Below are 10,297 nucleotides of genomic sequence, written 5' to 3'. Positions count from 1 at the left end.
AAGGCACTAGCTTCATCTCAAGAAATCGGAAGAGATATAAGTGCCTTCTTCGGGTTTCTACTCATAGACTCATTGTAGGTTTTCAATTCTTCGAGTCCTTCCACTTCCTATTCAAAATTCTGTTCAAGGATGTGTACTTTTAACTTTTAAAGCATATGAGGAAACACAATCGTTCCTCGATCCTTACATTTATGTCAATCCTCTCTTATTTTTGCTTATTTTATTGGATTGAGTCATAAGTTATCTAGAATTCCATTCTCTAGTTCCTCTCTTCTTGCTTAAAAATATAAAAAGAAGTGAGGAATATCCATAGAAACGAAAGCGAAGGTGGTTGATCCATACATTGACGGTGATTGGTCACCGGCAACCACCGAGATATATATATATATATATATATATATGCAACAGAACTTGTGAACACCAGCACAACCAAATTTACTGGAGATGAGGAGCGTTGAGCTTGGAAAGTCGGTCAGAAGGTTACAGAAACTTTTGCTTTATCCCCACTTGCTTGGGGGATGAATGATTGTGTCCATACTGACCATATGCTCATTTTTGTCCTTCAATCAAATATACATTTAAATTATAATTATAATTATAATAATAAAAGCACATAGAAAGAATACAAATTAAAAAAATATTATATTAAAAATAGAAGTACTATACTTATTTTGTTTAATTATTATATTCCAAAGCTCTTTTTTTTAGCGCAAAAAGAACAATCTTATTCTATGTGACAATTGAAAAGTAATAAAAATAATTTTAACTAACTTTTATTTTATTTTTTTCAAATTTTTAGAAATTTTATGGATGTTTTAAAATTTTATTATATTTAAATTCACACAATCCTTTTATTTTAAATTTAATTTAAAATTGTTGGAGTGTCAAGCTTGAATCTGGGACAAATCTGAGCCGTCCATTCTTTATGAAAATCCAATGGTTGCTGTTCATTTTTTTTTAGTTGGGGGCATGTATGTAATTTGCTTTTTAATAATTGTAAATAAAAAACGCAGCAGGGGCAGGGGGATTTGAGATGGATGTGCGCTGGCAGCTTTAGAACAGATTTAGGTTTTGGGGGGTAGCTTCAGATTTCTTTTCAGCCTGTAGTCGCAAGCCTTCTTCTTCAGTAGCCGCAAAAGAGAGCATCTGCAACAGTGAGTTCCTTCAGCCGCGCGAGAGAGTAAGGCCGCACGAGAGAAGGAGACGGCAGCAGAGGTTTGGCGTTGTGGGGTCTCCAACCTCCAGCGGAGGTTCACGCATTGGTAAGGGAAGGTAAAAACATAGATTTAGTTTCTTAGGAGGGTTTTCTTTTAGAGAAATTAGGGAGAAGGATAGGGAGAAACCTAGGGTTCTTTGTAGGTGCGAAGAGAGGCTCTCTTGGGTCGTTCTTGGGCTAATTTCCAAAGGAAATTGGTCAGCCAAGAAAGGAATCTTTGTGTACTTGTATTTATTTCCGCCAATTTAATATAGTGTCTCTGGAGGTGAGTTTCTGCCATGGATGTAGGCCAATTTTTGGGCCGAACCACGTAAAAGTGTTCTTATGGATTGTGATTGTGACATGTTTATATTTTGTTGAATATTGGATTGGTGAACATATATTTTTCTTGTTCAGGCTTAGCACACATGCACACGTTAACATAAACAGGTTTTCGTTTAGGTGTGATTGTGGTTAATGCTTAGGTAAAATCAGATTGTGGATTGTTTATAATTAATTAAAATCTGAAATTTAGAATTAGCAATCAGCTTAATTACACACAACAAGTGGTATCAGAGCCTAGCTATGTGATGGGAACCGCTACATTTGAAATAGAAAAATTCACCAGAAAAAATGACTTTGGTTTATGCAGGATCAAAATGCGTGCCATCTTAGTACATCACGGGCTTGAGGAGGCTCTTCTTGGAGAAAAGAAGGGAGCTTTCACTTCACAAGAAGGGAAACTAAGTTTACCCTCCGCCGACAAAGTGAAGTCTGAAATCCTCTAAAAGGCACATAGTGCCATTATCTTGTCATTAGGAGACAAAGTGCTTAGGGAAGTTGCCAATGAGGATACGACAGTTGGAGTTTGGTTAAAACTAAAAAGTTTGTACATGACAAAATCCCTAGCAAATAGACTCCATAAGAAGACTAGACTCTACACCTTTAGAATGACCCTTGGAACATCGATTGATGAACATTTAGATGAATTTACTAAAATTCTTTTGGATCTTGCTAATATTGATATTAGTATAGATGAAGAATATCAGACAATTCTTTTATTAAGTTCTCTTGACTCCACATATGAAAATATTAAAGAAACTATGATGTATGGGGGAGAGAGGCTGACTTTCGAAGATGTGCAAGCTATTTTGCACTCTAAGGAATTGCACACTAAGTTTGAGTCTAAATCAGGGTTAAGGAAAGGGTTAAATGTGAGAGGTAGGTCTGAAAAGAGTGACAAGAAAGGAAAAGGCAAGAGGTCTAGTTCAAAGTCTAAGAGTAAAGCACTAAAGTGTTTTGCATGTTACAAGGAAGGACATTTTAAGAGGGATTGCCTTAAGAGGAAAATGGTTGCAAATGCCACCACCTCTAAATCAAATGGTAAGGCAGCTGTAGTTTTAGATGGGTATGATAATGCAGAAGTGTTGAATGTCTCTAATAAAGATTCGAAAAAAGAATGGATATTAGATTCAGGATGTTCCTTCCACATGTGTCCATTGAAAAACTGGTTTGAGTCCTTTACATGCTTAGAAGGAGGTCATGTTATCCTAGGAAACAATAAGTCATGTAAAATACAAGGTATTGGGACTGTGAGACTTCTAATGCATGATGGGATTGAAAGAGTGCTAAGAGATGTGAGGTACATACCTAAGTTGAAGAGAAACTTGATTTCTCTTGGTAGCTTAGATAAAACATGGTACACGTTTAAGTCTGAAGGAGGTAGCCTAAGAGTATGTAAAGGTTCACTGGTAGTGATGAAAGGGGTGCTAAAGAATAGGTTGTACACCTTAGTAGGAAAGACAGTGATTGGTGAGGCTTCACCTATCAATCACAGGGTAGAAAATCAGGTTTCCTTATATAAGAGGCTAGGACACATTAGCCAACAGGGCCTAAAGGAGCTGGAGAAATAAGGGCTCCTTGGAGATAGGAAACTGGATGAATTGTCATTCTGTGAGGAGTGTGTCTTGGGTAAGTCTACTAGGGTTAGTTTTAAGAAGTCCACTCACACCAAAAAAAAAGACTCTTGATTACATACATTCAGACTTATGGGGGCCTGCTACAATTAGTTCTCATGGTGGTTCTAGGTATTTTATGTCAATTATAGATGACTTTTCTCGGAAAGTATGAGTTTATATTCTAAAACATAAAAGTGATATTTTTGAAAAGTTTAAAGAATGGAAAACCTTAGTTGAAACTCAAGTTGGCAAAAAAGTTAAAACATTGAGAACAGACAATGGATTAGAATACTTGTCAAATGAATTTTATGAATTTTGTAAAGCTGATGGCATTGCTAGACATAGGACTGTTAGGGATACTCCCCAACATAATGAACTAGCTGAAAGGATGAATAAGACTATTCTGGAAAAGGTATGATGCATGTTAGCCACTTCAGGTCTGCCCAAGACCTTTTGGGCAGAGGCGGTAACCACTGTTGTATACCTTATTAATAGGTGTCCTTCCACAGCTCTAAATTTTAAAACCCCTTAAGAAATCTGGTCGGGTAAGCCTACTGATTATCAAAGTTTAAAAGTTTTTGGGTGTGTAACCTATGCCCACATTAGAACTGACAAATTAGAGTCTAGGGCTATTAAATGCATTTTTGTGGGATACCCAAAAGGGGTTAAAGGCTATAAGCTTTGGGTTATAGAACCTGGAAAACAAAAATGAATTATTAGCAGGGATGTAGTTTTTAATGAAACTAAAATGGGGGAAAAACTAGAAAATTCATATAAAAGTGTTAGGCACTCTAATACTAGTGACCCGCAGCTTGAGGTGGAGCAACCCTCCACTTCTCATAGCCATTTAGAAACAGATGCTGCATATTTTGAGGAGCAAAAATTAGAAACAAAAACCTCTAAATTAAATAAAACCTACCTTCTAGCACGGGATAGGGAGAGGAGGATCATAAGACCTCCTCAAAGGTATGGGGAAGCTGATATGATAGCTTTTGCTCTTTCTGTTGCTGAAACAAAAATTGAGGTGGAGCCTAGGACTTTGAAAGAGGTCATGGATAGTAAAGAGACTGAAAAATGGATTCTTGCAATGCAAGAAGAAATGAAGTCTCTACACAAGAATAAGACATGGGTGATGGTACCTAGACCGGAAAAATAGAAACTCATAGGATCCAAGTGGATCTTTAAAAGGAAAGAAGGAATCTCTAGAGTTGAACCACCTAGGTATAAAGCTAGGTTAGTGGCTAAGGAATTTACACAAAGGGAAGGGGTAGATTATAATGAAATATTTTCCCTTGTTGTGAGGCATAGTTCAATTAGAATTCTATTATCTTTTGTTGTTGTACATGACTTGCATTTGGAACAACTTGATGTTAAAACTGCTTTCTTGCATGGTACTTTAGAAGAAACAGTTTATATGCAACCTCCCGAGGGCTTTGATACGGAAATGAATAAAAATCATGTATGTTTATTAAAGAAATCTTTATATGGGCTGAAACAATCACCTAGACAATGGTATAAACGATTTGATTCTTACATGATTCAAAATGATTTATGTAGAAGTAATTATGATGGCTGTGTTTATTATAAATCATGTGATAAATGTCATATATATTTGTTATTATATGTTGATGACATGTTGGTTGCTTGTGGAGACATGGATATGTTACATCAAGTTAAGTGCATGCTTAAATCTGAATTTGAAATGAAAGACCTAGGACCTGTTAAAAGAATACTTGGTATGGAAATAACTAGAGAAAGGAATAAAAAGCTTCTCTACTTATCTCAAAAGTCTTATATTTTAAAGGTATTAAAAAGTGTTGGAATGAGTCATGTTAAATCTACTTCTATTCCTATTGCACAACATGTTAAATTGTCTAGAAAACAATGTCCTGAAACTGAAAATGAGTCACTGTTTATGAATAGAATACCTTATGCTAGTATGGTTGGTACTGTAATGTATGCTATGATATGTTCTAGACCTGATCTATCTTATGCTGTAAGTCAAGTGAGTAGATTTATGAGTAAACCTGGAAAACCACATTAGCATGCTTTAAAACAAAATTTTCAATACTTGTCTGGAACGAAACAACAAGGATTAATATTTGATAAAAGAGATATGCATTGTGAAATAGGGTTAAAAGGATATGTAGATTCTAACTATGCTGGAAATCTAGATACCAGGAAGTCTTTGTCTAGTATGGTCTTTTATTTTTTAGGTAGTGTTATTAGTTGGACTTCTGATATAATGACTAAAGCAGTACCTAAATCCAAGTTTGAATATTGTTCGAACTTGGTTAACCTTGGAAGTTGTTAGTATTTGTTTTGCAGTAATCGCCATAGGAGATGCTAAAGAGGTGCAAGGGTCACAAGCTTGCCAAGGTGGAGAATTGTTGGAGTATCAAGCTTGAATCTGGAACGAATCTGAGTCGTCCATTCTTTATGAAAATCTAATGGCTGCTGTTCATTTTTTTTAGTTGGGGGCATGTATGTAAATTGCTTTTTAATAATTGTAAATAAAAAAAGCAGCAGGCGCAGGGGGATTTGAGATGGATGTGCGCTGACAGCTTCAGAACAGATTCAGGTTTTGGGGGGTAGCTTCAGATTTCTTTTCAGCCTGTAGCCGCGAGTCTTCCTCTTCAGCAGCCACGGGAGAGGGCTTTAGCAGCCGCGAGAGAGAGCATCTACAGCAGCGAGTTGCTTCAGTTGCACGGGAGAGTGAGGCCACACGAGAGAAGGAGACGGCAACGGTGGTTCGGCGTTGGGGGGTCTCCAACCTCTAGCGGAGGTTCACGCATTGGTAAGGGAAGGTAAAAACACAAATTTAGTTTCTTGGGAGGGTTTTCTTTTAAGAAAATTAGGGAGAATGATAGGGAGAAACCTAGGGTTCTTCGCAGGTGCGAAGAGAGGCTTTCTTGGGTCATTTTTGGGCTAATTTCCAGAGGAAATTGGTAAGCCAAGAAAGGAATCTGTGTGTACTTGTATTTATTTTCGCCAATTTAATAGAGTGTCTCTAGAGGTGAGTTTCTGTCGTGAATGTAGGCCAAATTTTGGGCCGAACCACGTAAATGTGTTCTTGTGGATTGTGATTGTGGCATGTTTATGTTTTGTTGAATATTGAATTGGTGAACATATATTTTTCTTGTTCAGGCTTAGCACACACGCACACGTTAACATAAACAGGTTTTCGTTTAGGTGTGATTGTGGTTGATGCTTAGGTAAAATCAGATTGTGGATTGTTTATAATTAATTAAAATCTGAAATTTAGAATTAGCAATCAGCTTAATCACATAACAAAAATTATATATAAAATAAAAAATCTAATTTATAAAAATTAATTTTAGATCTTAAAAATTGTAGCAATAAGTTACTAAAACAATTGAAAATCATAAAATCTAATTTTTTAATTTTTTTAAATAACTGAAAACTGACAATAGAAACAAAAAACTATAAATGTAAACAAGCACGTCATAATATTTTGTTTCTTTATATATAAAACAAAGACAAAAGACATAAATAACATTGAATATACCTTAAGTTAGCTCAAGATTTTAAGAATCTTGTGAGTAAAGGGACATATTAGATTACAAATTTTTTTTTTTTTTAGGGCTTTTGCTTTTTCGCTAGGTATGATATAATCAATGGTAACCCTTTTTGATTTTGGAACAATTATGAATACCCTCCTTTAAATAGTGGAGAGTTTATTGCTCTGTATTTATGTATTTCATTTATTGTAGGTGTGTATCCTAGTTGTATTTTCCTAATTAAATATCTAACCTTATAGACATGTCATTGGATAGTTTGACATTGCTAATATGCTATTGGTTAGATAACTTTGCATCGTAGATTGGACAATCTTGCCTCTTGCATCCTAGGATTACTTAAGTCATACCTAGGTGGATTCATCCATCATCAATTGACCCACATTCCCATACTTTGGATCTTCTTGGACTACGAGTATCTTGCAAGCTTGTCTTTCATTTTGTGATGTGTGCAAGCCGAAGTCCATGTTGTGACCAATATAATGTTTTGCTCAAAGCCCAATATTGCACCGAAACTAATGTACCACTTCCATATCCATGCATGGTAATTAATGTGGGGCACCAGTGCACTTGTTGTGCTAAGATGCATCAGTGTGCATAAGGAGATCCAAGCCATTGGTTCTAATTTCAATCTTGGCCGCATATTTTAGTTTTGAATGAATTTGGTTTTATCTTTACTCTTGATTCCCTCTTTATTTTTTATTTTACTTCCAAATTGTAGATTCTTTTATTATCCTCTCTAATGAACAAATTCTTTAAGCATCCTTTCACTTGCAATAGTCTTTAATCCTTTTCTCCTTAGGTGTGGCTTCCTCTTTGTTCTTCTTTTATCTTTTGTTATTCTTCTTATCTTCATTTCTTCCCTGATTTTTTGATCTCTCTAATATACTTTCATCCCTATGGCTTCTAATAAAAACTCCTTTTATAAGATGAGGATATATGTCTAAGTCTAGCAGATCCCTTTAATCTATTACCCATGTTATTGGCAACCATGACTTTGAGTAGCTCTAACCCTTACTCCCGGCCCTTCCCTTCTCAGTCCTCAAGAGAAAATCCATGTAGCAAAGGTTAGGTTTTCTTCCACCACTTTTCCTCTTCATCTATCGTAGCCCCTTTTCTAGGGTAAGGGTTATTCAATTAGATGATTCTTTAATCCCAATATATGCTACTAAATTCCCTTATTATCTAAGGTGAGAGAACTTGAAATCTTACAGGGGCATGTATAAAATCCCAAATGGAGTTCTAGTTACACATTCCTTCTCCCTTTGACTAGGCTTGTGATTGCCTATATGAGGAGGTTTTTGTCGCTTGTCCACCTTCCTTTCAACCCTTTCTATTGGGGAAATCCCTACTTCTATTGACTTAAGCCACCTAGCTTGCTCTTGAGTTTTGTCACTTGTGAGTTGAAGCGTATTGTGAACTTGAGATGTCTTACATAACTACTTCACAATGAAGAGCCACCTGAGCTAAATTGTTGATTATATGTATCACAATCAATATGAGGTTAATGATCCTCTAAAAGAAAGAAAGCTAACTCCATGAGGGACAAAAAGACTTGGTTATTATTTACATTCTAGAACAAGGAATTGCTAGAGGATTTTCAATAGGGTGAGCCAAACTTCCATCAACTAACCCTACTTTGGCCAACAAGGAGGCTAAAATCTTTTATGTCATCAAATACATTAGGCTAGAGACCCTCATCATGCCAGTCACTTGCACTAATATGTTGTCCAACATATGATGGATAGCGCATATTTGAGTTATTAGCTTAATTATCTTTTATTATGTAGTTGCTTTTCCTTTGAAGTTATCTAGTTGCTTCCTTTATACTTGTAGTCAAGTTTGATTTAAGCACCATGAAGAAGAAGGCCGAAGAGGATGCCAAAGGCCACCATTGAAAAGATGAAGAATCAAGACTAGCAAAGGATAAAAGGAAAGCAATGGTTGAGGTCACTAATAAAGGGATAAAAAACAAACACTGTGAAGTAATAAAGTGAGGAACACTTAGAAAACCACACGGAAAATAACGAAACATCATAGACAAAGGCTGCGAAGTAAAATAAAAATAAAAATGAAACATCTAACCAAAATAAAAATGAACATCTGGTAAAGGAGAGGAAAGGGCCAGATTGCAGACCTGGAATGATGGCATAGAAAGCATGATGAACAACCAAAGAGTAGCCATAATTTTTTTTTTTTTTTTGGATTACGCACCAGGTTTCCACGTGTCCGTTTTACGGTCCACGTGACTAATCCTGCACCCCTTGAAGCAGACCCCACAACTCCAAACGGAGGTAAATTCAGGAATTCAGGGGCGGAAACGAACCCGAGAGGGTTTGAACACTTGACCTCGTGAGAGACACTCCTGCAGCTCACACTACCACCTGAACCACACCCTGAGGGTTAAGAGTAGCCATAATTGCTAATGATTTTGGTTGCTAGAGATTAGAGGGTAGAGGTGAGCCAAAGCAAGAACGATAAGGAAGGAATGATGGAAGAAGCAACAACCTAACAAGCCAAAGACATCACAACAGAAAGTGATAAAGTGAAAAACACTCGAAAACTACACAAAAAATAACATAACATCACAGACAAAGACTATAAAGTAGAAGATGCAAACATACAACAAACATTAGGTACAGGAGAAAAAAAATATTAGATTGCGAAATTGGAACATTGGCATAGTGAGCACAATGAGCAACTAGAATCGCCATCAACCAGAATCGTCAGCAAGAGTTGAAGTTGCTACGCCCCCTTCTATGCTTTCGCATTTAGAAGGTGAATAAGCATGAGAGCTTAAGCAAGCATTTTCCTTAGCCTTAGCCTGACCAAATCGTCCTTTAGATCCTGCACAAAGAGTTCAAATAAGGGAGGGAAAAAGAAAAAAGGGAAGACAATGAGGAAATTCCAATGAAAAAAAAAGGAAAACAAAGTGGACATTTGGTATTATTGTCAAAAATTATAAAAATGAAAACTAAAAATTAGAAGCAAAATAAAATAAAATTAGAAACCTGTATCTTATTTGATTAATATTTTTGAAATCAAAATAAGTTAAAAAATTAATTTAAAATATTTTAATTTATGTTTTTAAATAACATAATATTATAAAAATATAACTAAAATAACACATTAAAAGTTACGATAACAAGAATAAAAATTATTATGATTATTTTTATTAAATAGTTATGCTTTCAAAGTTTACTCTACAACAAAATTTTATTGGACATGACAATAAAAAAACAGTAAAAAAATTTTATAATTAGCATTATTATTATTATTATTATTATTGTAATTTATGTATACTTATATTTTAATCATACTTAAATTCATATGATCATTTTATTTTAATTTTAATTTAAAAATGTATAAATTGAATGATTTAACGAAAAAAATTATTTATAAATATTAAAATTTTTGGCAATGGTTAAAATAATTAAAAAAATCATAAAATTTGAATTTTAACTTTTTTTTTTTTAAACAGTTAAAAATTAATGATAGAAATTTACAAAAATTAATGATAGAAATTAAAAAATAACAATATAAATAAATATATTTTTATAATTTATTTATTCTTTATGTAAAAAAAGGAACAGGAAATAAAAAAT

This window comes from Malania oleifera, chromosome 10 (assembly GCF_029873635.1).
Source record: "Malania oleifera isolate guangnan ecotype guangnan chromosome 10, ASM2987363v1, whole genome shotgun sequence".
In the NCBI taxonomy this organism is placed as follows: Eukaryota; Viridiplantae; Streptophyta; class Magnoliopsida; order Santalales; family Ximeniaceae; genus Malania; species Malania oleifera.
The sequence above is the reverse complement of the archived record's forward strand: the minus strand, read 5'-3'. Positions refer to the sequence as shown.